General features: G+C 35.9%; 55 non-coding genes across 55 annotated transcripts; all 55 read left to right on the top strand.

Annotated features, from left to right (window-relative positions):
- The first annotated feature begins 94 nt into the window (after positions 1-94).
- TRNAT-UGU (transfer RNA threonine (anticodon UGU)) lies at positions 95-167 on the top strand. The gene has a single exon. It is a non-coding gene; the product is annotated as a tRNA-Thr (tRNA).
- A 156-nt stretch (positions 168-323) lies between these two features.
- Positions 324-396, top strand: TRNAT-UGU (transfer RNA threonine (anticodon UGU)). The gene has a single exon. It is a non-coding gene; the product is annotated as a tRNA-Thr (tRNA).
- A 386-nt stretch (positions 397-782) lies between these two features.
- Positions 783-855, top strand: TRNAT-UGU (transfer RNA threonine (anticodon UGU)). The gene has a single exon. It is a non-coding gene; the product is annotated as a tRNA-Thr (tRNA).
- Positions 856-1,240: 385 nt separating this feature from the next.
- TRNAT-UGU (transfer RNA threonine (anticodon UGU)) lies at positions 1,241-1,313 on the top strand. The gene has a single exon. It is a non-coding gene; the product is annotated as a tRNA-Thr (tRNA).
- A 156-nt stretch (positions 1,314-1,469) lies between these two features.
- On the top strand, positions 1,470-1,542 carry TRNAT-AGU (transfer RNA threonine (anticodon AGU)). The gene has a single exon. It is a non-coding gene; the product is annotated as a tRNA-Thr (tRNA).
- Positions 1,543-1,698: 156 nt separating this feature from the next.
- TRNAT-UGU (transfer RNA threonine (anticodon UGU)) lies at positions 1,699-1,771 on the top strand. Its single transcript has one exon. It is a non-coding gene; the product is annotated as a tRNA-Thr (tRNA).
- A 156-nt stretch (positions 1,772-1,927) lies between these two features.
- On the top strand, positions 1,928-2,000 carry TRNAT-UGU (transfer RNA threonine (anticodon UGU)). Its single transcript has one exon. It is a non-coding gene; the product is annotated as a tRNA-Thr (tRNA).
- Positions 2,001-2,155: 155 nt separating this feature from the next.
- Positions 2,156-2,228, top strand: TRNAT-UGU (transfer RNA threonine (anticodon UGU)). The gene has a single exon. It is a non-coding gene; the product is annotated as a tRNA-Thr (tRNA).
- Positions 2,229-2,385: 157 nt separating this feature from the next.
- Positions 2,386-2,458, top strand: TRNAT-UGU (transfer RNA threonine (anticodon UGU)). The gene has a single exon. It is a non-coding gene; the product is annotated as a tRNA-Thr (tRNA).
- Positions 2,459-2,614: 156 nt separating this feature from the next.
- Positions 2,615-2,687, top strand: TRNAT-UGU (transfer RNA threonine (anticodon UGU)). The gene has a single exon. It is a non-coding gene; the product is annotated as a tRNA-Thr (tRNA).
- A 156-nt stretch (positions 2,688-2,843) lies between these two features.
- TRNAT-AGU (transfer RNA threonine (anticodon AGU)) lies at positions 2,844-2,916 on the top strand. The gene has a single exon. It is a non-coding gene; the product is annotated as a tRNA-Thr (tRNA).
- A 156-nt stretch (positions 2,917-3,072) lies between these two features.
- TRNAT-UGU (transfer RNA threonine (anticodon UGU)) lies at positions 3,073-3,145 on the top strand. The gene has a single exon. It is a non-coding gene; the product is annotated as a tRNA-Thr (tRNA).
- Positions 3,146-3,301: 156 nt separating this feature from the next.
- TRNAT-UGU (transfer RNA threonine (anticodon UGU)) lies at positions 3,302-3,374 on the top strand. Its single transcript has one exon. It is a non-coding gene; the product is annotated as a tRNA-Thr (tRNA).
- A 155-nt stretch (positions 3,375-3,529) lies between these two features.
- On the top strand, positions 3,530-3,602 carry TRNAT-UGU (transfer RNA threonine (anticodon UGU)). The gene has a single exon. It is a non-coding gene; the product is annotated as a tRNA-Thr (tRNA).
- Positions 3,603-3,759: 157 nt separating this feature from the next.
- On the top strand, positions 3,760-3,832 carry TRNAT-UGU (transfer RNA threonine (anticodon UGU)). Its single transcript has one exon. It is a non-coding gene; the product is annotated as a tRNA-Thr (tRNA).
- A 156-nt stretch (positions 3,833-3,988) lies between these two features.
- On the top strand, positions 3,989-4,061 carry TRNAT-UGU (transfer RNA threonine (anticodon UGU)). Its single transcript has one exon. It is a non-coding gene; the product is annotated as a tRNA-Thr (tRNA).
- A 156-nt stretch (positions 4,062-4,217) lies between these two features.
- TRNAT-AGU (transfer RNA threonine (anticodon AGU)) lies at positions 4,218-4,290 on the top strand. Its single transcript has one exon. It is a non-coding gene; the product is annotated as a tRNA-Thr (tRNA).
- A 156-nt stretch (positions 4,291-4,446) lies between these two features.
- TRNAT-UGU (transfer RNA threonine (anticodon UGU)) lies at positions 4,447-4,519 on the top strand. Its single transcript has one exon. It is a non-coding gene; the product is annotated as a tRNA-Thr (tRNA).
- A 156-nt stretch (positions 4,520-4,675) lies between these two features.
- On the top strand, positions 4,676-4,748 carry TRNAT-UGU (transfer RNA threonine (anticodon UGU)). Its single transcript has one exon. It is a non-coding gene; the product is annotated as a tRNA-Thr (tRNA).
- A 387-nt stretch (positions 4,749-5,135) lies between these two features.
- On the top strand, positions 5,136-5,208 carry TRNAT-UGU (transfer RNA threonine (anticodon UGU)). The gene has a single exon. It is a non-coding gene; the product is annotated as a tRNA-Thr (tRNA).
- A 157-nt stretch (positions 5,209-5,365) lies between these two features.
- On the top strand, positions 5,366-5,438 carry TRNAT-UGU (transfer RNA threonine (anticodon UGU)). The gene has a single exon. It is a non-coding gene; the product is annotated as a tRNA-Thr (tRNA).
- Positions 5,439-5,594: 156 nt separating this feature from the next.
- TRNAT-UGU (transfer RNA threonine (anticodon UGU)) lies at positions 5,595-5,667 on the top strand. Its single transcript has one exon. It is a non-coding gene; the product is annotated as a tRNA-Thr (tRNA).
- Positions 5,668-5,823: 156 nt separating this feature from the next.
- TRNAT-AGU (transfer RNA threonine (anticodon AGU)) lies at positions 5,824-5,896 on the top strand. The gene has a single exon. It is a non-coding gene; the product is annotated as a tRNA-Thr (tRNA).
- Positions 5,897-6,282: 386 nt separating this feature from the next.
- On the top strand, positions 6,283-6,355 carry TRNAT-UGU (transfer RNA threonine (anticodon UGU)). Its single transcript has one exon. It is a non-coding gene; the product is annotated as a tRNA-Thr (tRNA).
- Positions 6,356-11,098: 4,743 nt separating this feature from the next.
- TRNAT-AGU (transfer RNA threonine (anticodon AGU)) lies at positions 11,099-11,171 on the top strand. The gene has a single exon. It is a non-coding gene; the product is annotated as a tRNA-Thr (tRNA).
- A 155-nt stretch (positions 11,172-11,326) lies between these two features.
- Positions 11,327-11,399, top strand: TRNAT-UGU (transfer RNA threonine (anticodon UGU)). The gene has a single exon. It is a non-coding gene; the product is annotated as a tRNA-Thr (tRNA).
- A 386-nt stretch (positions 11,400-11,785) lies between these two features.
- Positions 11,786-11,858, top strand: TRNAT-AGU (transfer RNA threonine (anticodon AGU)). The gene has a single exon. It is a non-coding gene; the product is annotated as a tRNA-Thr (tRNA).
- Positions 11,859-12,013: 155 nt separating this feature from the next.
- On the top strand, positions 12,014-12,086 carry TRNAT-UGU (transfer RNA threonine (anticodon UGU)). Its single transcript has one exon. It is a non-coding gene; the product is annotated as a tRNA-Thr (tRNA).
- Positions 12,087-15,736: 3,650 nt separating this feature from the next.
- Positions 15,737-15,809, top strand: TRNAR-UCU (transfer RNA arginine (anticodon UCU)). The gene has a single exon. It is a non-coding gene; the product is annotated as a tRNA-Arg (tRNA).
- Positions 15,810-16,195: 386 nt separating this feature from the next.
- TRNAT-UGU (transfer RNA threonine (anticodon UGU)) lies at positions 16,196-16,268 on the top strand. The gene has a single exon. It is a non-coding gene; the product is annotated as a tRNA-Thr (tRNA).
- Positions 16,269-16,655: 387 nt separating this feature from the next.
- TRNAT-AGU (transfer RNA threonine (anticodon AGU)) lies at positions 16,656-16,728 on the top strand. Its single transcript has one exon. It is a non-coding gene; the product is annotated as a tRNA-Thr (tRNA).
- Positions 16,729-16,883: 155 nt separating this feature from the next.
- On the top strand, positions 16,884-16,956 carry TRNAT-UGU (transfer RNA threonine (anticodon UGU)). Its single transcript has one exon. It is a non-coding gene; the product is annotated as a tRNA-Thr (tRNA).
- Positions 16,957-17,342: 386 nt separating this feature from the next.
- Positions 17,343-17,415, top strand: TRNAT-AGU (transfer RNA threonine (anticodon AGU)). Its single transcript has one exon. It is a non-coding gene; the product is annotated as a tRNA-Thr (tRNA).
- Positions 17,416-17,570: 155 nt separating this feature from the next.
- Positions 17,571-17,643, top strand: TRNAT-UGU (transfer RNA threonine (anticodon UGU)). The gene has a single exon. It is a non-coding gene; the product is annotated as a tRNA-Thr (tRNA).
- A 386-nt stretch (positions 17,644-18,029) lies between these two features.
- On the top strand, positions 18,030-18,102 carry TRNAT-AGU (transfer RNA threonine (anticodon AGU)). Its single transcript has one exon. It is a non-coding gene; the product is annotated as a tRNA-Thr (tRNA).
- Positions 18,103-18,257: 155 nt separating this feature from the next.
- Positions 18,258-18,330, top strand: TRNAT-UGU (transfer RNA threonine (anticodon UGU)). The gene has a single exon. It is a non-coding gene; the product is annotated as a tRNA-Thr (tRNA).
- A 385-nt stretch (positions 18,331-18,715) lies between these two features.
- Positions 18,716-18,788, top strand: TRNAT-UGU (transfer RNA threonine (anticodon UGU)). Its single transcript has one exon. It is a non-coding gene; the product is annotated as a tRNA-Thr (tRNA).
- Positions 18,789-19,404: 616 nt separating this feature from the next.
- On the top strand, positions 19,405-19,477 carry TRNAT-UGU (transfer RNA threonine (anticodon UGU)). Its single transcript has one exon. It is a non-coding gene; the product is annotated as a tRNA-Thr (tRNA).
- Positions 19,478-19,632: 155 nt separating this feature from the next.
- On the top strand, positions 19,633-19,705 carry TRNAT-AGU (transfer RNA threonine (anticodon AGU)). Its single transcript has one exon. It is a non-coding gene; the product is annotated as a tRNA-Thr (tRNA).
- A 155-nt stretch (positions 19,706-19,860) lies between these two features.
- On the top strand, positions 19,861-19,933 carry TRNAT-UGU (transfer RNA threonine (anticodon UGU)). The gene has a single exon. It is a non-coding gene; the product is annotated as a tRNA-Thr (tRNA).
- A 386-nt stretch (positions 19,934-20,319) lies between these two features.
- TRNAT-UGU (transfer RNA threonine (anticodon UGU)) lies at positions 20,320-20,392 on the top strand. Its single transcript has one exon. It is a non-coding gene; the product is annotated as a tRNA-Thr (tRNA).
- A 155-nt stretch (positions 20,393-20,547) lies between these two features.
- On the top strand, positions 20,548-20,620 carry TRNAT-AGU (transfer RNA threonine (anticodon AGU)). The gene has a single exon. It is a non-coding gene; the product is annotated as a tRNA-Thr (tRNA).
- A 155-nt stretch (positions 20,621-20,775) lies between these two features.
- On the top strand, positions 20,776-20,848 carry TRNAT-UGU (transfer RNA threonine (anticodon UGU)). The gene has a single exon. It is a non-coding gene; the product is annotated as a tRNA-Thr (tRNA).
- Positions 20,849-21,464: 616 nt separating this feature from the next.
- TRNAT-UGU (transfer RNA threonine (anticodon UGU)) lies at positions 21,465-21,537 on the top strand. Its single transcript has one exon. It is a non-coding gene; the product is annotated as a tRNA-Thr (tRNA).
- A 154-nt stretch (positions 21,538-21,691) lies between these two features.
- TRNAT-AGU (transfer RNA threonine (anticodon AGU)) lies at positions 21,692-21,764 on the top strand. Its single transcript has one exon. It is a non-coding gene; the product is annotated as a tRNA-Thr (tRNA).
- Positions 21,765-21,919: 155 nt separating this feature from the next.
- Positions 21,920-21,992, top strand: TRNAT-UGU (transfer RNA threonine (anticodon UGU)). Its single transcript has one exon. It is a non-coding gene; the product is annotated as a tRNA-Thr (tRNA).
- Positions 21,993-22,837: 845 nt separating this feature from the next.
- On the top strand, positions 22,838-22,910 carry TRNAT-UGU (transfer RNA threonine (anticodon UGU)). The gene has a single exon. It is a non-coding gene; the product is annotated as a tRNA-Thr (tRNA).
- A 155-nt stretch (positions 22,911-23,065) lies between these two features.
- On the top strand, positions 23,066-23,138 carry TRNAT-AGU (transfer RNA threonine (anticodon AGU)). The gene has a single exon. It is a non-coding gene; the product is annotated as a tRNA-Thr (tRNA).
- A 155-nt stretch (positions 23,139-23,293) lies between these two features.
- On the top strand, positions 23,294-23,366 carry TRNAT-UGU (transfer RNA threonine (anticodon UGU)). Its single transcript has one exon. It is a non-coding gene; the product is annotated as a tRNA-Thr (tRNA).
- Positions 23,367-23,752: 386 nt separating this feature from the next.
- TRNAT-UGU (transfer RNA threonine (anticodon UGU)) lies at positions 23,753-23,825 on the top strand. The gene has a single exon. It is a non-coding gene; the product is annotated as a tRNA-Thr (tRNA).
- A 155-nt stretch (positions 23,826-23,980) lies between these two features.
- TRNAT-AGU (transfer RNA threonine (anticodon AGU)) lies at positions 23,981-24,053 on the top strand. Its single transcript has one exon. It is a non-coding gene; the product is annotated as a tRNA-Thr (tRNA).
- Positions 24,054-24,208: 155 nt separating this feature from the next.
- TRNAT-UGU (transfer RNA threonine (anticodon UGU)) lies at positions 24,209-24,281 on the top strand. The gene has a single exon. It is a non-coding gene; the product is annotated as a tRNA-Thr (tRNA).
- Positions 24,282-24,897: 616 nt separating this feature from the next.
- Positions 24,898-24,970, top strand: TRNAT-UGU (transfer RNA threonine (anticodon UGU)). The gene has a single exon. It is a non-coding gene; the product is annotated as a tRNA-Thr (tRNA).
- Positions 24,971-25,357: 387 nt separating this feature from the next.
- TRNAT-UGU (transfer RNA threonine (anticodon UGU)) lies at positions 25,358-25,430 on the top strand. The gene has a single exon. It is a non-coding gene; the product is annotated as a tRNA-Thr (tRNA).
- A 1,076-nt stretch (positions 25,431-26,506) lies between these two features.
- Positions 26,507-26,579, top strand: TRNAT-UGU (transfer RNA threonine (anticodon UGU)). Its single transcript has one exon. It is a non-coding gene; the product is annotated as a tRNA-Thr (tRNA).
- The last annotated feature ends 79 nt before the right edge of the window (positions 26,580-26,658 follow it).

Genomic DNA, 26,658 nt, shown 5'->3' with positions numbered 1-26,658 from the left:
GTTGCTTGAGATATGCATATATGCAAACAAGAGGGTAAAACTCAAATGAGTTAAATTACTGAAATATTCAGCATTAATCTCGCTTCACAACAAGGGCTCCGTGGCTTAGTGGTTAAAGCGCCTGTCTTGTAAACAGGAGATCATGAGTTCGATTCTCGTCGGAGCCTCGATGTTATGATACTTGAACTAGTTTTCGTTGCTATTAAATTTTAAAAAACTTGAAATAATAGTTGCTTGAGATATGCATATATGCAAACAATAGGGTAAAACTCAAATGAGTTAAATTACTGAAATGTTCAGCATTAATCTCGCTTCACAACAAGGGCTCCTTGGCTTAGTGGTTAAAGCGCCTGTCTTGTAAACAGGAGGTCATGAGTTCGATTCTCGTCGGAGCCTCGTTGTTATGATACTTGAACTACTTTTCGTTGCTATTAAATTTTGGAAAACCAGAAATAATAGTTGCTTGAGATATGCATATATGCAAACAATAGGGTAAAACTCAAATGAGTTAAATTACTGAAATGTTCAGCATTAATCTCGCTTCACAACAAGGGCTCCGTGGCTTAGTGGTTAAAGCGCCTGTATTGTCTACAGGAGATCATGAGTTCGATACTCGTCGGAGCCTCGTTGATATGATACTTGAACTAGTTTTCGTAGTTATTAAATTTTGAAAAACTTGAAATAATGGTTGCTTGAGATATGCATATAAGAAAACAATAGGGTAAAACTGCAAATGAGCTAAATTTCTGAAATATTCAGCATTAATCTCGCTTCACAACATGGGCTCCGTGGCTTAGTGGTTAAAGCGCCTGTCTTGTAAACAGGAGATCATGAGTTCGATTCTCGTCGCAGCCTCGTTGATATGATACTTGAACTAGTTTTCGTAGCTATTAAATTTTGAAAAACTTGAAATAATGGTTGCTTGAGATATGCATATATGCAAACAATAGGGTAAACTCAAATGAGTTAAATTACTGAAATATTCAGCATTAATCTCGCTTCACAACATGGGCTCCGAGGCTTAGTGGGTAAAGCGCCTGTCTTGTAAACAGGAGATCATGAGTTCGATTCTCGTCGCAGCCTCGTTGATATGATACTTGAAATAGTTTTCGTAGCTATTAAATTTTGATTAACTTGAAATAATAGTTGCTTGAGATATGCATATATGCAAACAATAGGGTAAAACTGCAAATGAGTTAAATTACTGAAATATTCAGCATTAATCTCGCTTCACAACAAGGGCTCCGTGGCTTAGTGGTTAAAGCGCCTGTCTTGTAAACAGGAGATCATGAGTTCGATTCTCGTCGGAGCCTCGTTGATATGATACTAGAACTAGTTTTCGTAGCTATTAAATTTTGGAAAACAAGAAATAATAGTTCCTTGAGATATGCATATATGAAAACAATAGGGTAAAACTCAAATGGGTTAAATTACTGAAATATTCAGCATTAATCTCGCTTCACAACAAGGGCTCCGTGGCTTAGTGGTTAAAGCGCCTGTCTAGTAAACAGGAGATCATGAGTTCGATTCTCGTTGGAGCCTCGTTGTTATGATACTTGAACTAGTTTTCTTTGCTATTAAATTTTGGAAAACTAGAAATAATGGTTGCTATAGATATGCATATATGCAGACAATAGGGTAAAACTCAAATGAGTTAAATTACTGAAATATTCAGCATTAATCTCGCTTCACACCAAGGGCTCCGTGGCTTAGTGGTTAAAGCGCCTGTCTTGTAAACAGGAGATCATGAGTTCGATTCTCGTCGGAGCCTCGTTGATATGATACTTGAACTAGTTTTCGTAGCTATTAAATTTTGAAAAACTTGAAATAATAGTTGCTTGAGATATGCATATAAGAAAACAATAGGGTAAAACTCAAATGAGTTAAATTGCTGAAATATTCAGCATTAATCTCGCTTTACAACAAGGGCTCCGTGGCGAAGTGGTTAAAGCGCCTGTCTTGTAAACAGGAGATCATGAGTTCGATTCTCGTCGGAGCCTCGTTGATATGATACTTGAAATAGTTTTCGTAGCTTTTAAATTTTGAAAAACTTGAAATAATGGTTGCTTGAGATATGCATATATGCAAACAATAGGGTAAACTCAAATGAGTTAAATTACTGAAATATTCAGCATTAATCTCGCTTCACAACAAGGGCTCCGTGGCTTAGTGGTTAAAGCGCCTGTCTTGTAAACAGGAGATCATGAGTTCGATTCTCGTCGGAGCCTCTTTGTTATGATACTTGAACTAGTTTTTGTAGATATTAAATTTTGAAAAACTTGAAATAATGGTTGCTTGAGATATGCATATATGCAAACAATAGGGTAAAACTGCAAATGAGTTAAATTACTGAAATATTCAGCATTAATCTCGCTTCACAACAAGGGCTCCGTGGCTTAGTGGTTAAAGCGCCTGTCTTGTAAACAGGAGATCATGAGTTCGATTCTCGTTGGAGCCTCGTTGTTATGATACTTGAACTAGTTTTCTTTGCTATTAAATTTTGGAAAACTAGAAATAATGGTTGCTATAGATATGCATATATGCAGACAATAGGGTAAAACTCAAATGAGTTAAATTACTGAAATATTCAGCATTAATCTCGCTTCACAACAAGGGCTTCGTGGCTTAGTGGTTAAAGCGCCTGTCTTGTAAACAGGAGATCATGAGTTCGATTCTCGTCGGAGCCTCGTTGATATGATACTTGAACTAGTTTTCGTAGCTATTAAATTTTGAAAAACTTGAAATAATAGTTGCTTGAGATATGCATATAAGAAAACAATAGGGTAAAACTCAAATGAGTTAAATTACTAAAATATTCAGCATTAATCTCGCTTCACAACAAGGGCTCCGTGGCTTAGTGGTTAAAGCGCCTGTCTAGTAAACAGGAGATCATGAGTTCGATTCTCGTTGGAGCCTCGTTGTTATGATACTTGAACTAGTTTTCTTTGCTATTAAATTTTGGAAAACTAGAAATAATGGTTGCTATAGATATGCATATATGCAGACAATAGGGTAAAACTCAAATGAGTTAAATTACTGAAATATTCAGCATTAATCTCGCTTCACAACAAGGGCTCCGTGGCTTAGTGGTTAAAGCGCCTGTCTTGTAAACAGGAGATCATGAGTTCGATTCTCGTCGGAGCCTCGTTGATATGATACTTGAACTAGTTTTCGTAGCTATTAAATTTTGAAAAACTTGAAATAATAGTTGCTTGAGATATGCATATAAGAAAACAATAGGGTAAAACTCAAATGAGTTAAATTGCTGAAATATTCAGCATTAATCTCGCTTTACAACAAGGGCTCCGTGGCGAAGTGGTTAAAGCGCCTGTCTTGTAAACAGGAGATCATGAGTTCGATTCTCGTCGGAGCCTCGTTGATATGATACTTGAAATAGTTTTCGTAGCTTTTAAATTTTGAAAAACTTGAAATAATGGTTGCTTGAGATATGCATATATGCAAACAATAGGGTAAACTCAAATGAGTTAAATTACTGAAATATTCAGCATTAATCTCGCTTCACAACAAGGGCTCCGTGGCTTAGTGGTTAAAGCGCCTGTCTTGTAAACAGGAGATCATGAGTTCGATTCTCGTCGGAGCCTCTTTGTTATGATACTTGAACTAGTTTTTGTAGATATTAAATTTTGAAAAACTTGAAATAATGGTTGCTTGAGATATGCATATATGCAAACAATAGGGTAAAACTGCAAATGAGTTAAATTACTGAAATATTCAGCATTAATCTCGCTTCACAACAAGGGCTCCGTGGCTTAGTGGTTAAAGCGCCTGTCTTGTAAACAGGAGATCATGAGTTCGATTCTCGTTGGAGCCTCGTTGTTATGATACTTGAACTAGTTTTCTTTGCTATTAAATTTTGGAAAACTAGAAATAATGGTTGCTATAGATATGCATATATGCAGACAATAGGGTAAAACTCAAATGAGTTAAATTACTGAAATATTCAGCATTAATCTCGCTTCACAACAAGGGCTTCGTGGCTTAGTGGTTAAAGCGCCTGTCTTGTAAACAGGAGATCATGAGTTCGATTCTCGTCGGAGCCTCGTTGATATGATACTTGAACTAGTTTTCGTAGCTATTAAATTTTGAAAAACTTGAAATAATAGTTGCTTGAGATATGCATATAAGAAAACAATAGGGTAAAACTCAAATGAGTTAAATTACTAAAATATTCAGCATTAATCTCGCTTCACAACAAGGGCTCCGTGGCTTAGTGGTTAAAGCGCCTGTCTAGTAAACAGGAGATCATGAGTTCGATTCTCGTTGGAGCCTCGTTGTTATGATACTTGAACTAGTTTTCTTTGCTATTAAATTTTGGAAAACTAGAAATAATGGTTGCTATAGATATGCATATATGCAGACAATAGGGTAAAACTCAAATGAGTTAAATTACTGAAATATTCAGCATTAATCTCGCTTCACAACAAGGGCTCCGTGGCTTAGTGGTTAAAGCGCCTGTCTTGTAAACAGGAGATCATGAGTTCGATTCTCGTCGGAGCCTCGTTGATATGATACTTGAACTAGTTTTCGTAGCTATTAAATTTTGAAAAACTTGAAATAATAGTTGCTTGAGATATGCATATAAGAAAACAATAGGGTAAAACTCAAATGAGTTAAATTGCTGAAATATTCAGCATTAATCTCGTTTTACAACAAGGGCTCCGTGGCGAAGTGGTTAAAGCGCCTGTCTTGTAAACAGGAGATCATGAGTTCGATTCTCGTCGGAGCCTCGTTGATATGATACTTGAACTAGTTTTCGTAGCTATTAGATTTTGAAAAACTTGAAATAATGGTTGCTTGAGATATGCATATATGCAAACAATAGGGTAAAACTGCAAATGAGTTAAATTGCTGAAATATTCAGCATTAATCTCGCTTTACAACAAGGGCTCCGTGGCGTAGTGGTAAAAGCGCCTGTCTAGTAAACAGGAGATCATGTGTTCGATTCTCGTCGGAGCCTCTTTGTTATGATACTTGAACTAGTTTTCGTAGCTATTAAATTTTGAAAAACTTGAAATAATGGTTGCTTGAGATATGCATATAAGCAAACAATAGAGTAAAACTGCAAATGAGTTAAATTACTGAAATATTCAGCATTAATCTCGCTTCACAACAAGGGCTCCGTGGCTTAGTGGTTAAAGCGCCTGTCTTGTAAACAGGAGATCATGAGTTCGATTCTCGTCGGAGCCTCTTTGTTATGATACTTGAACTAGTTTTCGTAGATATTAAATTTTGAAAAACTTGAAATAATGGTTGCTTGAGATATGCATATATGCAAACAATAGGGTAAAACTGCAAATGAGTTAAATTACTGAAATATTCAGCATTAATCTCGCTTCACAACAAGGGCTCCGTGGCTTAGTGGTTAAAGCGCCTGTCTTGTAAACAGGAGATCATGAGTTCGATTCTCGTTGGAGCCTCGTTGTTATGATACTTGAACTAGGTTTCTTTGCTATTAAATTTTGGAAAACTAGAAATAATGGTTGCTATAGATATGCATATATGCAGACAATAGGGTAAAACTCAAATGAGTTAAATTACTGAAATATTCAGCATTAATCTCGCTTCACAACAAGGGCTTCGTGGCTTAGTGGTTAAAGCGCCTGTCTTGTAAACAGGAGATAATGAGTTCGATTCTCGTCGGAGCCTCGTTGATATGATACTTGAACTAGTTTTCGTAGCTATTAAATTTTGAAAAACTTGAAATAATAGTTGCTTGAGATATGCATATAAGAAAACAATAGGGTAAAACTCAAATGAGTTAAATTGCTGAAATATTCAGCATTAATCTCGCTTCACAACAAGGGCTCCGTGGCTTAGTGGTTAAAGCGCCTGTCTAGTAAACAGGAGATCATGAGTTCGATTCTCGTTGGAGCCTCGTTGTTATGATACTTGAACTAGTTTTCTTTGCTATTAAATTTTGGAAAACTAGAAATAATGGTGGCTATAGATATGCATATATGCAGACAATAGGGTAAAACTCAAATGAGTTAAATTGCTGAAATATTCAGCATTAATCTCGCTTTACAACAAGGGCTCCGTGGCGAAGTGGTTAAAGCGCCTGTCTAGTAAACAGGAGATCATGAGTTCGATTCTCGTCGGAGCCTCGTTGATATGATACTTGAACTAGTTTTCGTAGCTATTAGATTTTGAAAAACTTGAAATAATGGTTGCTTGAGATATGCATATAAGCAAACAATAGAGTAAAACTGCAAATGAGTTAAATTGCTGAAATATTCAGCATTAATCTCGCTTTACAACAAGGGCTCCGTGGCTTAGTGGTTAAAGCGCCTGTCTTGTAAACAGGAGATCATGAGTTCGATTCTCGTTGCAGCCTCGTTGATATGATACTTGAACTAGTTTTCGTAGCTATTAAATTTTGAAAAACTTGAAATAATGGTTGCTTGAGATATGCATATATGCAAACAATAGGGTAAAACTCAAATGAGTTAAATTACTGAAATATTCAGCATTAATCTCGCTTCACAACAAGGGCTCCCTGGCGTAGTGGTTAAAGCGCCTGTCTTGTAAACAGGAGATCATGAGTTCGATTCTCGTCGGAGCCTCGTTGTTATGATTATTATTATTATTATTATTATTAATTTATTAGTGCTCATAATTATTACAGAGTTGTACAATTACATAATTCACTGCCCTATATGCCACAGGAGCTGAAAGCGCTTGTGCGTGGCAGGGCTTATTCACATAATATAACAAGTTGAATTTACAGGTTATGTTCAAGTATTTCTACAACAATCACTTTGGTGAGCTTTATATATTGAAAATTAGTGTTTATATATAGTTTCAAGAGGGAAGATAATTGCGATTTATGTTTTTAACATGTCATTAATATTTGATATTCCTTTGTTAATTATCCAAATTGTAATTTGTTTCTTAAACATTTGATAAGTATCGATATTTTTTATGTCCGAGTTTAGATAGTTATATAATTTGGGACCCAAATGGAAGGCATGTCTTTGACCAATGGTTTTGAAGGTTCTATCACTAGAAAGATTACCTTCTGTGGTAAAACGTGTAATATACGTATGACTTGGTAATAAATTTACTCTGTTTTTAAAAGTGTATAACAAAATATCTTTTACATATAGTTGTTTTACCGAGAAAACTTTAAATTCGTTATATAATAATTGTCTAGAATATAAATTGTCTTTTTTCAAACAGATACGTATTATTTTCCTTTGGAGGATTTCTAATGGTTCCATTAAGTTACCATAAGCTCCCCCCCCAACCAATTAGGCCATAAGATATCACTGATTGTGTTATAGCAAAGTATATTGTTCTAATCCATGAAAGTTCCAGAAAGTTACGAATAGCGTGGAATTTACTTAAGCTCAATCTTATTTTATTTTTTACATAATTTATTTGACTGTGCCATTTTAAGTTAGAGTCAATTTAAATCCCTAAGTACTTTACTGTATTTACCTTTTCGAGTGTATGGCATTTTATACCGCATTCTCGGCGCGTTGAACAAGAGATATCTGTATGGATTATTAGGTCGTCAGCCAAATCTATTGGTGTAGGAGTGAAGCAAATAAATTTAGTTTTTTTAATGTTAAGTGTTAGAATATCTTTGTCTAGTTGAAGTATTGTTTTGTTTAGAACTTCTTGCGCTTTGGAGAAGGCATCTCCCCAGTTTAAACCTTCAACTAGGAGCACGGTGTCATCCGCAAAGGATACTATTTTTCCATCAATTATAAGGTTACATAAATCGTTTATATATTACTAGGAAAAGAATAGGTCCAATTACAGTTCCTTGAGGTACACCAAACTCTATAACTAAGGGGTCACTCTGTACCCCATCGATTCTAACAACTGCATCACGTCCATACAAATAGCTCCTGAACCATTCTAAAGTAATGCCTCGAATGCCGGCTCTTTCTAATTTTTCTATTAGTATTGGATGGGAAACGGTGTCAAAGGCCTTTTGTAAGTCTAAAAATACTCCAATTAATTTTTGGTTTTTGTCCACCGCCCTATACAGCCGCTCGGTAACTTCTGTTATAGCATCTTTAGTACTTAAGTTTTTTCGAAAGCCATATTGATTTTTTGATAAATAATTAGTGACTTCTAAAAATTGTGATAGTTGGTTTTTTATAACTTTTTCGAAGATTTTCGAGATGTTACTAAGCAGCGATATAGGCCTGTAATTTTGCATGTCTAGCTTGGATCCTGATTTATAAACTGGTATTATTATAGCTCTTTTAAGAATATCTGGAAATATGCCCGTTGTGAACGATAGATTTACGAGATGCGCTAGTGGTTGACTAATAAATTTGCTTACTTTTTTTAGGCCTTTGATCCCAATTCCATCATGCCCTTTAGCATTGGAATTTTTTAAAGAGTTTATTTCTTTTTCGATGTCATGAGGGGATATTGGGGTCAAGAATAAACTTTTAGGGTTCCTGAAATTATGTGTTTGTGTTGTAACTTTTAGCTTTGACAGAATATCTTGGGCCAATTTAGACCCAACTAGACTAAAATGTTCATTAAAAGAGTTAGCTACTTCCTTTGGGTGTTCTTTTACCGTGTAGGTAAGATTTTTCGAGATAATTTTTTCAATTGAGTCCTCTTTTTTACAATTACTCATCGCTTCATTGACTGTGTTCCAGACTTTTTTAGTATCACGTTTGCACATATTTATTTTATTTTTGAAGTAGTTGTTTTTAACTATTCTAATTAATTTTGTTAATTTATTTCGGTAGCCTAAATAGTATTTTTTAATAGTAGAGTTAAATGGTTCATTTTTAACTTGCTTTGCAAGAGAATCCCTTTTCCTAATTGACACTACAAGCGCATTAGTTATCCAGGGTTTTAATTTCAAATCTTTATGTGATAATTTTATCGTACGTCTCGTCGTGCATGATATTAAATGTTTTTGTATAATTGTAATAAATTGTTTACACCCTAAATTGCAGTTCATTTCAGTGAATATTGCGGCCCATGTTTCTTGTTTCAGTAAAGTTAAAAAAATTTCATAATCTATTTCCTCTATCAGTTTCCAATGCTTACGTATTTGTGGAACGTTTTTATTCATTCGAGTATTTGCAATATTTATCATTGTAGAAAAATGATCAGTGATATTTGTTTCTAGAATTTTTACCAGTATTTCATAATGGATTCTTTGTTTTATAAAGATGTGGTCGATACAGGTTTTAGAGTTATTAGCTACACGTGTTGGACCATTTATACAAGAAATAAACCCGTTTTCATATAACATAGTTAAATATTCATCAACTGTGGCATTTGAGTGGTCTAAAATATCAATATTTATATCTCCAACCCAAATTACATTACCCGAACCAACAATGTTAGGAAGATATATATTTAGGTTATTAAGAAAATCCTGAGTATCCAAACTAGGAGACCTATAGCACCCTATTACTTTGTATTCAATATTGTTGGGTAAGATAATATCTATCGATTTTATTGTGCAACCATTAATACTAACGTTATTTTCTATATATCTTAAATCATTCTTAATATAAATAACTATGCCATCATTTTTATTTTGGTAGATACTTGTTTGTACTAAATTATAGTTATTAATTGCGAACTCATTACTATCCTCTATGTTAAAGGTTTCCGTTAGTATAATAACATCAAACAAAAAGTCCAGCGATTCTAAAAATACAATAAGCTCATCGAAATGTTTCCTAAGGCTACGGATATTTAAATTAAATACATTTAATCCATTTATATTAAGATTCTTTTGACAAACTTTATCTTCTAGTTTTTTAATGTTCGGGGTTGAGAATTTACTTAGTTCTTTAAACATTTTTATGAGATTGTTGAAAATTATTAATTTTGCTTCACATTATTTTTCTTTACAACTGTTTTAAGTCTTCCAATGTTTTTATTTTAATCGCTTTAGCATTATCAATTCTTCTAATAAATATTCTACCACCACTGATCCAAACATATTTATAGTTTTTATTTTTTGCCAACAATTTTGCTTCGTAAAGTAGTTTTTTATAGTGCTCGTTAATTGTTCGTTGATATAAATTCTATTATTTTTTAGACCAGGGTCAATATCAGTACCCTTCAGATCTTTAACCAATTTCGCTTGCTTGATCCATTCGTCTCTGATTTTTTGTGATGCGCAAGTAACTCTTATTATTGGTATTTGGTTATTGGGTCTAGGTAACCTATACACATCATCAATATCTTGAGAATCATATTTTATTTTTATAGCTTTAGCTAACGCTTTTAAAACTTGATCTAATTCTTCATTTTTTGTACTCTCTATACCAGCAATCTCGAAATTTACCGACAGGTGTTCTTGTTTAAGTTCGTTAATCCTAACTTCATGATCATCTATTTTTTGGGTTAATTCCTTATTTTTTACCGTAAGATCTACATTTTCCTTTTTTATTATGTCTATATCATTATTAATAGCTCCTATTACATTGTTAAAGTCATCTAATTTATCGGAGCAGAATTGGACCGATTGTTCAATGTCATCAATTTTACTTAATTTAGCTTCGATAGCCGCAATTTTATTGACTTTAATCTCTATGTCGTCAATTTTCTTCATTTTGGAATGTATATCACTTACTTGTTGAAGTAGTAGACTAATGTCTCCGATATTCTGAATTTCACCAGAGGCTGAGTCTTCTACGACGGCATTATTCGATGATCTTGATTGTATTTTACAGAATTCACATTTCCATAGAGTTTTACGGGATCCTAGTTTACGGTAATTGTCCTCGGTTTTGATTTTAGTACATGAAATATGCAGAAATTCCGTACAATCTGTACATTGAATAATGTCTTTACTGTTATCACTGAAAACAACCGCGCATTTTTTACACGACTGCATTGCTTACAATAGAATCGCAATTTAATTATCTTTCCCGATAACGGAGCGCTAAAAAACACAACCGTTCACACCAAAGTCTGAAATAATAAACTTATATACTTGAACTAGCTTTCGTAGCTGTTAAATTTTGAAAAACTTGAAATAATGGTTGCTTGAGATTTGCATATAAGAAAACAATAGGGTAAACTCAAATGAGTTAAATTACTGATATATTCAGCATTAATCTCGCTTCACAACAAGGGCTCCGTGGCTTAGTGGTTAAAGCGCCTGTCTAGTAAACAAGAGATCATGAGTTCGATTCTCGTCGGAGCCTCTTTGTTATGGTACTTGAACTAGTTTTCGTAGCTTTTAAATTTTGAAAAACTTGAAATAATGGTTGCTTGAGATATGCATATATGCAAACAATAGGGTAAACTCAAATGAGTTAAATTACTGAAACATTCAGCATTAATCTCGCTTCACAACAAGGGCTCCGTGGCTTAGTGGTTAAAGCGCCTGTCTTGTAAACAGGAGATCATGAGTTCGATTCTCGTCGGAGCCTCGTTGTTATGATACTTGATAGAGTTTTCGTAGCAATTAAATTTTGAAAAACTTGAAATAATGGTTGCTTGAGATATGCATATATGCAAACAATAGGGTAAAACTGCAAATGAGTTAAATTGCTGAAATATTCAGCATTAATCTCGCTTTACAACAAGGGCTCCGTGGCGTAGTGGTAAAAGCGCCTGTCTAGTAAACAGGAGATCATGTGTTCGATTCTCGTCGGAGCCTCGTTGTTATGATACTTGAACTAGTTTTCGTAGGTATTAAATTTAGAAAAACTTGAAATAATGGTTGCTTGAGATATGCATATAAGAAAACAATAGGGTAAAACTCAAATGAGTTAAATTACTGAAATATTCAGCATTAATCTCGCTTCACAACAAGGGCTCCGTGGCTTAGTGGTTAAAGCGCCTGTCTAGTAAACAGGAGATCATGAGTTCGATTTTCGTCGGAGCCTCGTTGTTATGATACTTGAACTAGCTTTCGTAGCTATTAAATTTTGAAAAACTTGAAATAATGCTTGCTTGAGATATGCATATATGCAAACAATAGGGTAAACTCAAATGAGTTAAATTACTGAAATATTCAGCATTAATCTCGCTTCACAACAAGGGTTTCGTGGCTTAGTGGTTAAAGCGCCTGTCTTGTAAACAGGAGATCATGAGTTCGATTCTCGTCGGAGCCTCGTTGATATGATACTTGAACTAGTTTTCGTAGCTATTAAATTTTGAAAAACTTGAAATAATGGTTGCTTGAGATATGCATATATGCAAACAATAGGGTAAAACTGCAAATGAGTTAAATTGCTGAAATATTCAGCATTAATCTCGCTTTACAACAAGGGCTCCGTAGCGTAGTGGTTAAAGCGCCTGTCTAGTAAACAGGAGATAATGAGTTCGATTCTCGTCGGAGCCTCGTTGTTATGATACTTGATAGAGTTTTCGTAGCAATTAAATTTTGAAAAACTTGAAATAATGGTTGCTTGAGATATGCATATAAGAAAACAATAGGGTAAAACTCAAATGAGTTAAATTATTGAAATATTCTGCATTAATCTCGCTTTACAACAAGGGCTCCGTGGCTTAGTGGTTAAAGCGCCTGTCTAGTAAACAGGAGATCATGAGTTCGATTTTCGTTGGAGCCTCGTTGTTATGATACTTGAACTAGCTTTCGTAGCTATTAAATTTTGAAAAACTTGAAATAATGCTTGCTTGAGATATGCATATATGCAAACAATAGGGTAAACTCAAATGAGTTAAATTACTGAAATATTCAGCATTAATCTCGCTTCACAACAAGGGCTCCGTGGCGTAGTGGTTAAAGCGCCTGTCTAGTAAACAGGAGATCATGTGTTCGATTCTCGTCGGAGCCTCTTTGTTATGATACTTGAACTAGTTTTCGTAGCTACTAAATTTTGAAAAACTTGAAATAATGGTTGCTTGAGATATAGCCCAGGACTTTTAGGGTTTGACCTAGAACATTTCAACATAAAGATGAAAATTGGTACATGTGTTGTTTTCGACCCAACAAAAAATATACTAAAAGTCCCCTGCTGTAGAGCGCGAGCTTTCGCCGCCATCTTGGAAAATGGCCGCCGTGAATTACAGCTACAATGTATTCCACGTTCTTCTTCAAATATTATGAAAATTGGTAAACATTATGATTGGAACCGCATGAATATCATGGCCAAATTTTACAGCTCTATGTTCAATAGTTTGGTCGCCACATTGGAAAATGGCCGCCGTTAATGCTAGGTACAGTATATTTCACCATGTTATTGGAATATTATGAAAATTGATATGTATTATAATCAGGGCTGTGTGAACCTCATAGTAAAATATTGAAGCAATTAATCAGAAAGTTTGGCCGCCATGTTGGAAAATGGCCTCCATCAATGTCATATAGATACGGTATATGGTTCAAAAATTATGGAAATTGGTAAAAATTATGTTGAAGACCGTCTAAACATCATACTTGAATATTGAAGACGTGCTACTGAAAGTTTGGGCGCCATCTTCGAAAATGACTGCTGGAAATGCTAAATATATTTCAAATATATAAATCTTTTTGAAATTCCATTTTTGAATAGATGATTTTCATTAACGTAATAAACAACAAAAAATGGATATCTCGAAGTCGAAATTATCGACGCCATCTTTAAAAATGGCCACATGAAAATCATTGCCTTAAATTCTGAAAGAAAGAAAAGTTATTCCAAGCTGTTATTCTCAACATGTTGATTAGAGAATATGATTTAAATAGGGTTTATACATTTTAGAGTTGTTTAAGATTATAATTTAGACAAATCTCTAGCATTTCATACATATTCATCGTCATCCTGAAGATTTTTCATAATAATTGCATGTCAGAACCCTTGATTAGCGCTACACCTAGCTGGGGGGCCTTATCAGCGCCCCTCCCCATCATATTCCAAATTGAACCTGAGGAACCGCCGTCATGGCACACGGGATCGGCCAGCGGGCCCGACAAACGCAACTTGAGCAGGTGACAGAAGCTGGACACCGTCAGCGGCGAGCCCAGTCAGGAGGTGGTCAGTGACAGAGAAGGATTAAGGCAGCAGAAGACTCGATGGGACGGGAAGTTCTCTCCAAGCACAACAGTGCCATACGGCCCAAACAAATGGTGTATCTGCGACCCCTATAGGGTTGCCAATAGCGGAGGCGAGCCATGGCAACACCTGAGCGCGGGCGTAGCCGCCTAGCAAAACCTTCACGGAACGGGGCAAGGAACGGTCTGAACCAAGGGTGAACCCAAGGAACTCCCGAAAAGTCACACCGAACTCGGGCTCCCTGAGTTAAAAAGGTTAAGAGAACACTTCTTTCATTTACGTGTTGTAACTGGGTGTGGTTATCATAAGGCGTGGTTTAAAGTAATGACAGATAATCAACATCTTACAAATTTGTTGCGCTTTTTTAATGATCATATTGCATCTCGGGAAGCCATAGCTGCTGCCGAAGAGAGATTTCTTTTCGCTTTTTTTAGGGTGATAATTGACACGTCACGCTTCAACTATGTAGATATTACACGTATATGGAACCGTTGTCACATATACTGTCAAGTTCTCATTTGATCTCGCTAAGCTTAATCCAACAACCGACACCGCAAAACTACATTTTTTCCGAGCGTATCTTCAAGTCCAAAATAGCTAGGAAACGATTTAATCCCATTCTCACCATTCTCCTTCCGGCATCAGATGATTTTGTAACACTCATTATTTGTAACTGCAGTCTGCAGAACATCTTGTATAAAGAACTGTGAATGTAGGCGATCTGGATTTGCTTGCTGGGCAATGTGTGGTCATTGTCAAGGTATTAGCCGTAATAAAAATCTTCAGGATGACGAGAAATATGAACGAAATGTTAAAAATGTGTCTTAAATCTTATCCTTAACGACACCAGAATGTTTATACCCCATATAAAACGGTTTTTCCTCACCAAAATCCGAGTAATATGGCTTTCATTTCTTTTTTTCCAGATTTTAGGATAGTAATATTACAGGGACCATTTTTGAAGATGGGTCGATAATTTAGACTCGAAAATAGTTATTTTTATGGCGTTTTATATGTTCATGAAAATCATCTACTCAATAAAAAAAGATCGAAAAAATTTATATATCGGTAATTTATTTGGCACTTCGAGCAGTCATTTTCGAAGATGACGCCCAAACTATCAGTAGCACGTCTTCAATATTCAAGTGTGATGTTTAGACGGTCTTCAACATAATAATTACCAATTTTCATAGTTTTTGAACCATATACTGTATCTTAATGGCATTGATGGCGGCCATTTTCCAACATGGCGGCCAAACTATCTGACTAATGGCTTCAATATTTTACTATGAGATTCACACAGCTCTGATTATAATACCTATCAGTTTTCATAATTTTCCAACAAAATGGTGAAATATACTGTACCTAGCATTAACGGCGGCCATTTTCCAATATGGCGACCAAACTATTGAACACAGAGCTGTAAAATCTTGCTATGATGTTCACGTGGTTCCTATCATAATGTGTACCAATTTTCATAATTTTTGAAGAAGAACGTGGAATACATTGTAGCTGTAATTCACGGCGGCCATTTTCCAAGATGGCGGTGAAAGCTCGCGCTCTACAGCAGGGGACTTTTAGTATATTTTTTGTTGGGTCAAAATTAACACATGTACCAATTTTCATCTTTATGTTCAAATGTTCTAGGTCAAGCCCTTTTTTGGCCTATCTGTCCTGGCCTAATATGCATATATGCAGACAATAGGGTAAAACTCAAATGAGTTAAATTACTGAAATATTCAGCATTAATCTCGCTTTACAACAAGGGCTCCGTGGCTTAGTGGTTAAAGCGCCTGTCTTCTAAACAGGAGATCATGAGTTCGATTCTCGTCGGAACCTCGTTGTTATGATACTTGAACTAGTTTTCGTTGCTATTAAATTTTGGAAAACTAGAAATAATAGTTGCTTGAGATATGCATATATGCAAACAATAGGGTAAAACTGCAAATGAGTTAAATTGCTGAAATATTCAGCATTAATCTCGCTTTACAACAAGGGCTCCGTAGCGTAGTGGTTAAAGCGCCTGTCTAGTAAACAGGAGATCATGAGTTCGATTCTCGTCGGAGCCTCGTTGTTATGATACTTGAACTAGCTTTCGTAGCTATTAAATTTTGAAAAACTTGAAATAATGGTTGCTTGAGATATGCATATAAGAAAACAATAGGGTAAAACTCAAATGAGTTATATTACTGAAATATTCTGCATTAATCTCGCTTCACAACAAGGGCTTCGTGGCTTAGTGGTTAAAGCGCCTGTCTTGTAAACAGGAGATCATGAGTTCGATTCTCGTCGGAGCCTCGTTGATATGATACTTGAACTAGTTTTCGTAGCTATTAAATTTTGAAAAACTTGAAATAATGGTTGCTTGAGATTTGCATATAAGAAAACAATAGGGTAAAACTGCAAATGAGTTAAATTGCTGAAATATTCAGCATTAATCTCGCTTCACAACAAGGGCTCCGTAGCGTAGTGGTTAAAGCGCCTGTCTAGTAAACAGGAGATCATGAGTTCGATTCTCGTCGGAGCCTCGTTGTTATGATACTTGAACTAGCTTTCGTAGCTATTAAATTTTGAAAAACTTGAAATAATGGTTGCTTGAGATATGCATATAAGAAAACAATAGGGTAAAACTGCAAATGAGTTAAATTACTGAAATATTCAGCATTAATCTCGCTTTACAACAAGGGCTCCGTGGCTTAGTGGTTAAAGCGCCTGTCTAGTAAACAGGAGATCATGAGTTCGATTTTCGTCGGAGCCTCGTTGTTATGATACTTGAACTAGCTTTCGTAGCTATTAAATTTTGAAAAACTTGAAATAATGCTTGCTTGAGATATGCATATATGCAAACAATAGGGTAAACTCAAATGAGTTAAATTACTGAAATATTCAGCATTAATCTCGCTTCACAACAAGGGCTTCGTGGCTTAGTGGTTAAAGCGCCTGTCTTGTAAACAGGAGATCATGAGTTCGATTCTCGTCGGAGCCTCGTTGATATGATACTTGAACTAGTTTTCGTAGCTATTAAATTTTGAAAAACTTGAAATAATGGTTGCTTGAGATATGCATATATGCAAACAATAGGGTAAAACTGCAAATGAGTTAAATTGCTGAAATATTCAGCATTAATCTCGCTTTACAACAAGGGCTCCGTAGCGTAGTGGTTAAAGCGCCTGTCTAGTAAACAGGAGATCATGAGTTCGATTCTCGTCGGAGCCTCGTTGTTATGATACTTGAACTAGCTTTCGTAGCTATTAAATTTTGAAAAACTTGAAATAATGGTTGCTTGAGATATGCATATAAGAAAACAATAGGGTAAAACTCAAATGAGTTAAATTACTGAAATATTCTGCATTAATCTCGCTTCACAACAAGGGCTCCGTGGCTTAGTGGTTAAAGCGCCTGTCTAGTAAACAGGAGATCATGAGTTCGATTTTCGTCGGAGCCTCGTTGTTATGATACTTGAACTAGCTTTCGTAGCTATTAAATTTTGAAAAACTTGAAATAATGCTTGCTTGAGATATGCATATATGCAAACAATAGGGTAAACTCAAATGAGTTAAATTACTGAAATATTCAGCATTAATCTCGCTTCACAACAAGGGCTTCGTGGCTTAGTGGTTAAAGCGCCTGTCTTGTAAACAGGAGATCATGAGTTCGATTCTCGTCGGAGCCTCGTTGATATGATACTTGAACTAGTTTTCGTAGCTATTAAATTTTGAAAAACTTGAAATAATGGTTGCTTGAGATATGCATATATGCAAACAATAGGGTAAAACTGCAAATGAGTTAAATTGCTGAAATATTCAGCATTAATCTCGCTTTACAACAAGGGCTCCGTAGCGTAGTGGTTAAAGCGCCTGTCTAGTAAACAGGAGATAATGAGTTCGATTCTCGTCGGAGCCTCGTTGTTATGATACTTGAACTAGTTTTCGTAGCAATTAAATTTTGAAAAACTTGAAATAATGGTTGCTTGAGATATGCATATAAGAAAACAATAGGGTAAAACTCAAATGAGTTAAATTACTGAAATATTCTGCATTAATCTCGCTTTACAACAAGGGCTCCGTGGCTTAGTGGTTAAAGCGCCTGTCTAGTAAACAGGAGATCATGAGTTCGATTTTCGTCGGAGCCTCGTTGTTATGATACTTGAACTAGCTTTCGTAGCTATTAAATTTTGAAAAACTTGAAATAATGCTTGCTTGAGATATGCATATATGCAAACAATAGGGTAAACTCAAATGAGTTAAATTACTGAAATATTCAGCATTAATCTCGCTTCACAACAAGGGCTTCGTGGCTTAGTGGTTAAAGCGCCTGTCTTGTAAACAGGAGATCATGAGTTCGATTCTCGTCGGAGCCTCGTTGATATGATACTTGAACTAGTTTTCGTAGCTATTAAATTTTGAAAAACTTGAAATAATGGTTGCTTGAGATATGCATATATGCAAACAATAGGGTAAAACTGCAAATGAGTTAAATTGCTGAAATATTCAGCATTAATCTCGCTTTACAACAAGGTCTCCGTGGCGTAGTGGTTAAAGCGCCTGTCTAGTAAACAGGAGATCATGAGTTCGATTCTCGTCGGAGCCTCTTTGTTATGGTACTTGAACTAGTTTTCGTAGCTTTTAAATTTTGAAAAACTTGAAATAATGGTTGCTTGAGATATGCATATATGCAAACAATAGGGTAAACTCAAATGAGTTAAATTACTGAAACATTCAGCATTAATCTCGCTTCACAACAAGGGCTCCGTGGCTTAGTGGTTAAAGCGCCTGTCTTGTAAACAGGAGATCATGAGTTCGATTCTCGTCGGAGCCTCGTTGTTATGATACTTGATAGAGTTTTCGTAGCAATTAAATTTTGAAAAACTTGAAATAATGGTTGCTTGAGATATGCATATATGCAAACAATAGGGTAAAACTGCAAATGAGTTAAATTGCTGAAATATTCAGCATTAATCTCGCTTTACAACAAGGGCTCCTTGGCGTAGTGGTTAAAGCGCCTGTCTAGTAAACAGGAGATCATGAGTTCGATTCTCGTCGGAGCCTTTTTGTTATGATACTTGATAGAGTTTTCGTAGCAATTAAATTTTGAAAAACTTGAAATAATGGTTGCTTGAGATATGCATATATGCAAACAATAGAGTAAAACTGCAAATGAGTTAAATTGCTGAAATATTCAGCATTAATCTCGCTGTACAACAAGGGCTCCGTGGCGTAGTGGTAAAAGCGCCTGTCTAGTAAACAGGAGATCATATGTTCGATTCTCGTCGGAGCCTCTTTGTTATGATACTTGAACTAGTTTTCGTAGCTATTAAATTTTGAAAAACTTGAAATAATGGTTGCTTGAGATATGCATATATGCAGACAATAGGGTAAAACTCAAATGAGTTAAATTACTGAAATATTCAGCATTAATCTCGCTTCACAACAAGGGCTCCGTGGCGTAGTGGTTAAAGCGCCTGTCTTGTAAACAGGAGATCATGAGTTCGATTCTCGTCGGAGCCTCGTTGTTATAATACTTGAACTAGCTTTCGTAGCTGTTAAATTTTGAAAAACTTGAAATAATGGTTGCTTGAGATATGCATATAAGAAAACAATAGGGTAAACTCAAATGAGTTAAATTACTGATATATTCAGCATTAATCTCGCTTCACAACAAGGGCTCCGTGGCTTAGTGGTTAAAGCGCCTGTCTAGTAAACAGGAGATCATGAGTTCGATTCTCGTCGGAGCCTCTTTGTTATGGTACTTGAACTAGTTTTCGTAGGTTTTAAATTTTGAAAAACTTGAAATAATGGTTGCTTGAGATATGCATATATGCAAACAATAGGGTAAACTCAAATGAGTTAAATTACTGAAACATTCAGCATTAATCTCGCTTCACAACAAGGGCTCCGTGGCTTAGTGGTTAAAGCGCCTGTCTTGTAAACAGGAGATCATGAGTTCGATTCTCGTCGGAGCCTCGTTGTTATGATACTTGATAGAGTTTTCGTAGCAATTAAATTTTGAAAAACTTGAAATAATGGTTGCTTGAGATATGCATATATGCAAACAATAGAGTAAAACTGCAAATGAGTTAAATTGCTGAAATATTCAGCATTAATCTCGCTTTACAACAAGGGCTCCGTGGCGTAGTGGTAAAAGCGCCTGTCTAGTAAACAGGAGATCATGTGTTCGATTCTCGTCGGAGCCTCTTTGTTATGATACTTGAACTAGTTTTCGTAGCTATTAAATTTTGAAAAACTTGAAATAATGGTTGCTTGAGATATGCATATATGCAGACAATAGGGTAAAACTCAAATGAGTTAAATTACTGAAATATTCAGCATTAATCTCGCTTCACAACAAGGGCTCCGTGGCGTAGTGGTTAAAGCGCCTGTCTTGTAAACAGGAGATCATGAGTTCGATTCTCGTCGGAGCCTCGTTGTTATGATACTTGAACTAGCTTTCGTAGCTGTTAAATTTTGAAAAACTTGAAATAATGGTTGCTTGAGATATGCATATAAGAAAACAATAGGGTAAACTCAAATGAGTTAAATTACTGATATATTCAGCATTAATCTCGCTTCACAACAAGGGCTCCGTGGCTTAGTGGTTAAAGCGCCTGTCTAGTAAACAGGAGATCATGAGTTCGATTCTCGTCGGAGCCTCTTTGTTATGGTACTTGAACTAGTTTTCGTAGATTTTAAATTTTGAAAAACTTGAAATAATGGTTGCTTGAGATATGCATATATGCAAACAATAGGGTAAACTCAAATGAGTTAAATTACTGAAACATTCAGCATTAATCTCGCTTCACAACAAGGGCTCCGTGGCTTAGTGGTTAAAGCGCCTGTCTTGTAAACAGGAGATCATGAGTTCGATTCTCGTCGGAGCCTCGTTGTTATGATACTTGATAGAGTTTTCGTAGCAATTAAATTTTGAAAAACTTGAAATAATGGTTGCTTGAGATATGCATATATGCAAACAATAGGGTAAAACTGCAAATGAGTTAAATTGCTGAAATATTCTGCATTAATCTCGCTTTACAACAAGGGCTCCGTGGCGTAGTGGTTAAAGCGATTGTCTAGTAAACAGGAGATCATGAGTTCGATTCTCGTCGGAGCCTCTTTGTTATGAAACTTGATAGAGTTTTCGTAGCAATTAAATTTTGAAAAACTTGAAATAATGGTTGCTTGAGATATGCATATATGCAAACAATAGAGTAAAACTGCAAATGAGTTAAATTGCTGAAATATTCAGCATTAATCTCGCTTTACAACAAGGGCTCCGTGGCGTAGTGGTAAAAGCGCCTGTCTAGTAAACAGGAGATCATGTGTTCGATTCTCGTCGGAGCCTCTTTGTTATGATACTTGAACTAGTTTTCGTAGCTATTAAATTTTGAAAAACTTGAAATAATGGTTGCTTGAGATATGCATATATGCAGACAATAGGGTAAAACTCAAATGAGTTAAATTACTGAAATATTCAGCATTAATCTCGCTTCACAACAAGGGCTCCGTGGCGTAGTGGTTAAAGCGCCTGTCTTGTAAACAGGAGATCATGAGTTCGATTCTCGTCGGAGCCTCGTTGTTATGATACTTGAACTAGCTTTCGTAGCTGTTAAATTTTGAAAAACTTGAAATAATGGTTGCTTGAGATATGCATATAAGAAACAATAGGGTAAACTCAAATGAGTTAAATTACTGATATATTCAGCATTAATCTCGCTTCACAACAAGGGCTCCGTGGCTTAGTGGTTAAAGCGCCTGTCTAGTAAACAGGAGATCATGAGTTCGATTCTCGTCGGAGCCTCTTTGTTATGGTACTTGAACTAGTTTTCGTAGCTTTTAAATTTTGAAAAACTTGAAATAATGGTTGCTTGAGATATGCATATATGCAAACAATAGGGTAAACTCAAATGAGTTAAATTACTGAAACATTCAGCATTAATCTCGCTTCACAACAAGGGCTCCGTGGCTTAGTGGTTAAAGCGCCTGTCTTGTAAACAGGAGATCATGAGTTCGATTCTCGTCGGAGCCTCGTTGTTATGATACTTGATAGAGTTTTCGTAGCAATTAAATTTTGAAAAACTTGAAATAATGGTTGCTTGAGATATGCATATATGCAAACAATAGGGTAAAACTGCAAATGAGTTAAATTGCTGAAATATTCAGCATTAATCTCGCTTTACAACAAGGGCTCCGTGGCGTAGTGGTTAAAGCGCCTGTCTAGTAAACAGGAGATCATGAGTTCGATTCTCGTCGGAGCCTCTATGTTATGATACTTGATAGAGTTTTCGTAGCAATTAAATTTTGAAAAACTTGAAATAATGGTTGCTTGAGATATGCATATATGCAAACAATAGATAAAACTGCAAATGAGTTAAATTGCTGAAATATTCAGCATTAATCTCGCTTTACAACAAGGGCTCCGTGGCGTAGTGGTAAAAGCGCCTGTGTAGTAAACAGGAGATCATGTGCTCGATTCTCGTCGGAGCCTCTTTGTTATGATACTTGAACTAGTTTTCGTAGCAATTAAATTTTGAAAAACTTGAAATAATGGTTGCTTGAGATATGCATATATGCAAACAATAGGGTAAAACTGCAAATGAGTTTAATTGCTGAAATATTCAGCATTAATCTCGCTTTACAACAAGGGCTCCGTGGCGTAGTGGTTAAAGCGCCTGTCTAGTAAACAGGAGATCATGTGTTCGATTCTCGTCGGACCCTCTTTGTTATGATACTTGAACTAGTTTTCGTAGCTATTAAATTTTGAAAAACTTGAAATAATGGTTGCTTGAGATATGCATATATGCAGACAATAGGGTAAAACTCAAATGAGTTAAATTACTGAAATATTCAGCATTAATCTCGCTTCACAACAAGGGCTCCGTGGCGTAGTGGTTAAAGCGCCTGTCTTGTAAACAGGAGATCATGAGTTCGATTCTCGTCGGAGCCTCGTTGTTATGATACTTGAACTAGCTTTCGTAGCTGTTAAATTTTGAAAAACTTGAAATAATGGTTGCTTGAGATATGCATATAAGAAAACAATAGGGTAAACTCAAATGAGTTAAATTACTGATATATTCAGCATTAATCTCGCTTCACAACAAGGGCTCCGTGGCTTAGTGGTTAAAGCGCCTGTCTAGTAAACAGGAGATCATGAGTTCGATTCTCGTCGGAGCCTCTTTGTTATGGTACTTGAACTAGTTTTCGTAGCTTTTAAATTTTGAAAAACTTGAAATAATGGTTGCTTGAGATATGCATATATGCAAACAATAGGGTAAACTCAAATGAGTTAAATTACTGAAACATTCAGCATTAATCTCGCTTCACAACAAGGGCTCCGTGGCTTAGTGGTTAAAGCGCCTGTCTTGTAAACAGGAGATCATGAGTTCGATTCTCGTCGGAGCCTCGTTGTTATGATACTTGATAGAGTTTTCGTAGCAATTAAATTTTGAAAAACTTGAAATAATGGTTGCTTGAGATATGCATATATGCAAACAATAGGGTAAAACTGCAAATGAGTTAAATTGCTGAAATATTCAGCATTAATCTCGCTTTACAACAAGGGCTCCGTGGCGTAGTGGTTAAAGCGCCTGTCTAGTAAACAGGAGATCATGTGTTCGATTCTCGTCGGAGCCTCGTTGTTATGATACTTGAACTAGTTTTCGTAGCTATTAAATTTTGAAAAACTTGAAATAATGGTTGCTTGAGATATGCATATATGCAGACAATAGGGTAAAACTCAAATGAGTTAAATTACTGAAATATTCAGCATTAATCTCGCTTCACAACAAGGGCTCCGTGGCGTAGTGGTTAAAGCGCCTGTCTTGTAAACAGGAGATCATGAGTTCGATTCTCGTCGGAGCCTCGTTGTTATGATACTTGAACTAGCTTTCGTAGCTGTTAAATTTTGAAAAACTTGAAATAATGGTTGCTTGAGATATGCATATAAGAAAACAATAGGGTAAACTCAAATGAGTTAAATTACTGATATATTCAGCATTAATCTCGCTTCACAACAAGGGCTCCGTGGCTTAGTGGTTAAAGCGCCTGTCTAGTAAACAGGAGATCATGAGTTCGATTCTCGTCGGAGCCTCTTTGTTATGGTACTTGAACTAGTTTTCGTAGCTTTTAAATTTTGAAAAACTTGAAATAATGGTTGCTTGAGATATGCATATATGCAAACAATAGGGTAAACTCAAATGAGTTAAATTACTGAAACATTCAGCATTAATCTCGCTTCACAACAAGGGCTCCGTGGCTTAGTGGTTAAAGCGCCTGTCTTGTAAACAGGAGATCATGAGTTCGATTCTCGTCGGAGCCTCGTTGTTATGATACTTGATAGAGTTTTCGTAGCAATTAAATTTTGAAAAACTTGAAATAATGGTTGCTTGAGATATGCATATATGCAAACAATAGGGTAAAACTGCAAATGAGTTAAATTGCTGAAATATTCAGCATTAATCTCGCTTTACAACAAGGGCTCCGTGGCGTAGTGGTTAAAGCGCCTGTCTAGTAAACAGGAGATCATGAGTTCGATTCTCGTCGGAGCCTCTTTGTTATGATACTTGATAGAGTTTTCGTAGCAATTAAATTTTGAAAAACTTGAAATAATGGTTGCTTGAGATATGCATATATGCAAACAATAGAGTAAAACTGCAAAGGAGTTAAATTGCTGAAATATTCAGCATTAATCTCGCTTTACAACAAGGGCTCCGTGGCGTAGTGGTAAAAGCGCCTGTCTAGTAAACAGGAGATCATGTGTTCGATTCTCGTCGGACCCTCTTTGTTATGATACTTGAACTAGTTTTCGTAGCTATTAAATTTTGAAAAACTTGATATAATGGTTGCTTGAGATATGCATATATGCAGACAATAGGGTAAAACTCAAATGAGTTAAATTACTGAAATATTCAGCATTAATCTCGCTTTACAACAAGGGCTCCGTGGCTTAGTGGTTAAAGCGCCTGTCTTGTAAACAGGAGATCATGAGTTCGATTCTCGTCGGAACCTCGTTGTTATGATACTTGAACTAGTTTTCGTTGCTATTAAATTTTGGAAAACTAGAAATAATAGTTGCTTGAGATATGCATATATGCAAACAATAGGGTAAAACTGCAAATGAGTTAAATTGCTGAAATATTCAGCATTAATCTCGCTTTACAACAAGGGCTCCGTAGCGTAGTGGTTAAAGCGCCTGTCTAGTAAACAGGAGATCATGAGTTCGATTCTCGTCGGAGCCTCGTTGTTATGATACTTGATAGAGTTTTCGTAGCAATTAAATTTTGAAAAACTTGATATAATGGTTGCTTGAGATATGCATATTTGCAAACAATAGGGTAAAACTGCAAATGAGTTAAATTGCTGAAATATTCAGCATTAATCTCGCTTCACAACAAGGGCTCCGTGGCGTAGTGGTTAAAGCGCCTGTCTTGTAAACAGGAGATCATGAGTTCGATTCTCGTCGGAGCCTCGTTGTTATGATACTTGATAGAGTTTTCGTAGCAATTAAATTTTGAAAAACTTGAAATAATGGTTGCTTGAGATATGCATATATGCAAACAATAGGGTAAAACTGCAAATGAGTTAAATTGCTGAAATATTCAGCATTAATCTCGCTTTACAACAAGGGCTCCGTGGCGTAGTGGTTAAAGCGCCTGTCTAGTAAACAGGAGATCATGAGTTCGATTCTCGTCGGAGCCTCGTTGTTATGATACTTGAACTAGTTTTCGTAGCAATTAAATTTTGAAAAACTTGAAATAATGGTTGCTTGAGATATGCATATATGCAAACAATAGGGTAAAACTGCAAATGAGTTTAATTGCTGAAATATTCAGCATTAATCTCGCTTTACAACAAGGGCTCCGTGGCGTAGTGGTTAAAGCGCCTGTCTAGTAAACAGGAGATCATGAGTTCGATTCTCGTCGGAGCCTCTATGTTATGATACTTGATAGAGTTTTCGTAGCAATTAAATTTTGAAAAACTTGAAATAATGGTTGCTTGAGATATGCATATATGCAAACAATAGAGTAAAACTGCAAATGAGTTAAATTGCTGAAATATTCAGCATTAATCTCGCTTTACAACAAGGGCTCCGTGGCGTAGTGGTAAAAGCGCCTGTGTAGTAAACAGGAGATCATGTGCTCGATTCTCGTCGGAGCCTCTTTGTTATGATACTTGAACTAGTTTTCGTAGCAATTAAATTTTGAAAAACTTGAAATAATGGTTGCTTGAGATATGCATATATGCAAACAATAGGGTAAAACTGCAAATGAGTTTAATTGCTGAAATATTCAGCATTAATCTCGCTTTACAACAAGGGCTCCGTGGCGTAGTGGTTAAAGCGCCTGTCTAGTAAACAGGAGATCATGTGTTCGATTCTCGTCGGACCCTCTTTGTTATGATACTTGAACTAGTTTTCGTAGCTATTAAATTTTGAAAAACTTGAAATAATGGTTGCTTGAGATATGCATATATGCAGACAATAGGGTAAAACTCAAATGAGTTAAATTACTGAAATATTCAGCATTAATCTCGCTTCACAACAAGGGCTCCGTGGCGTAGTGGTTAAAGCGCCTGTCTTGTAAACAGGAGATCATGAGTTCGATTCTCGTCGGAGCCTCGTTGTTATGATACTTGAACTAGCTTTCGTAGCTGTTAAATTTTGAAAAACTTGAAATAATGGTTGCTTGAGATATGCA

The sequence above is a fragment of the Phalangium opilio genome, unplaced genomic scaffold, assembly GCF_054372755.1.
Source record: "Phalangium opilio isolate 3A_F unplaced genomic scaffold, DU_Popi_V2 ptg000046l_1, whole genome shotgun sequence".
NCBI lineage: Eukaryota > Metazoa > Arthropoda > Arachnida > Opiliones > Phalangiidae > Phalangium > Phalangium opilio.
Note: the sequence above shows the minus strand (reverse complement) of the source record. Positions and strands in the feature narration are given on the sequence as shown.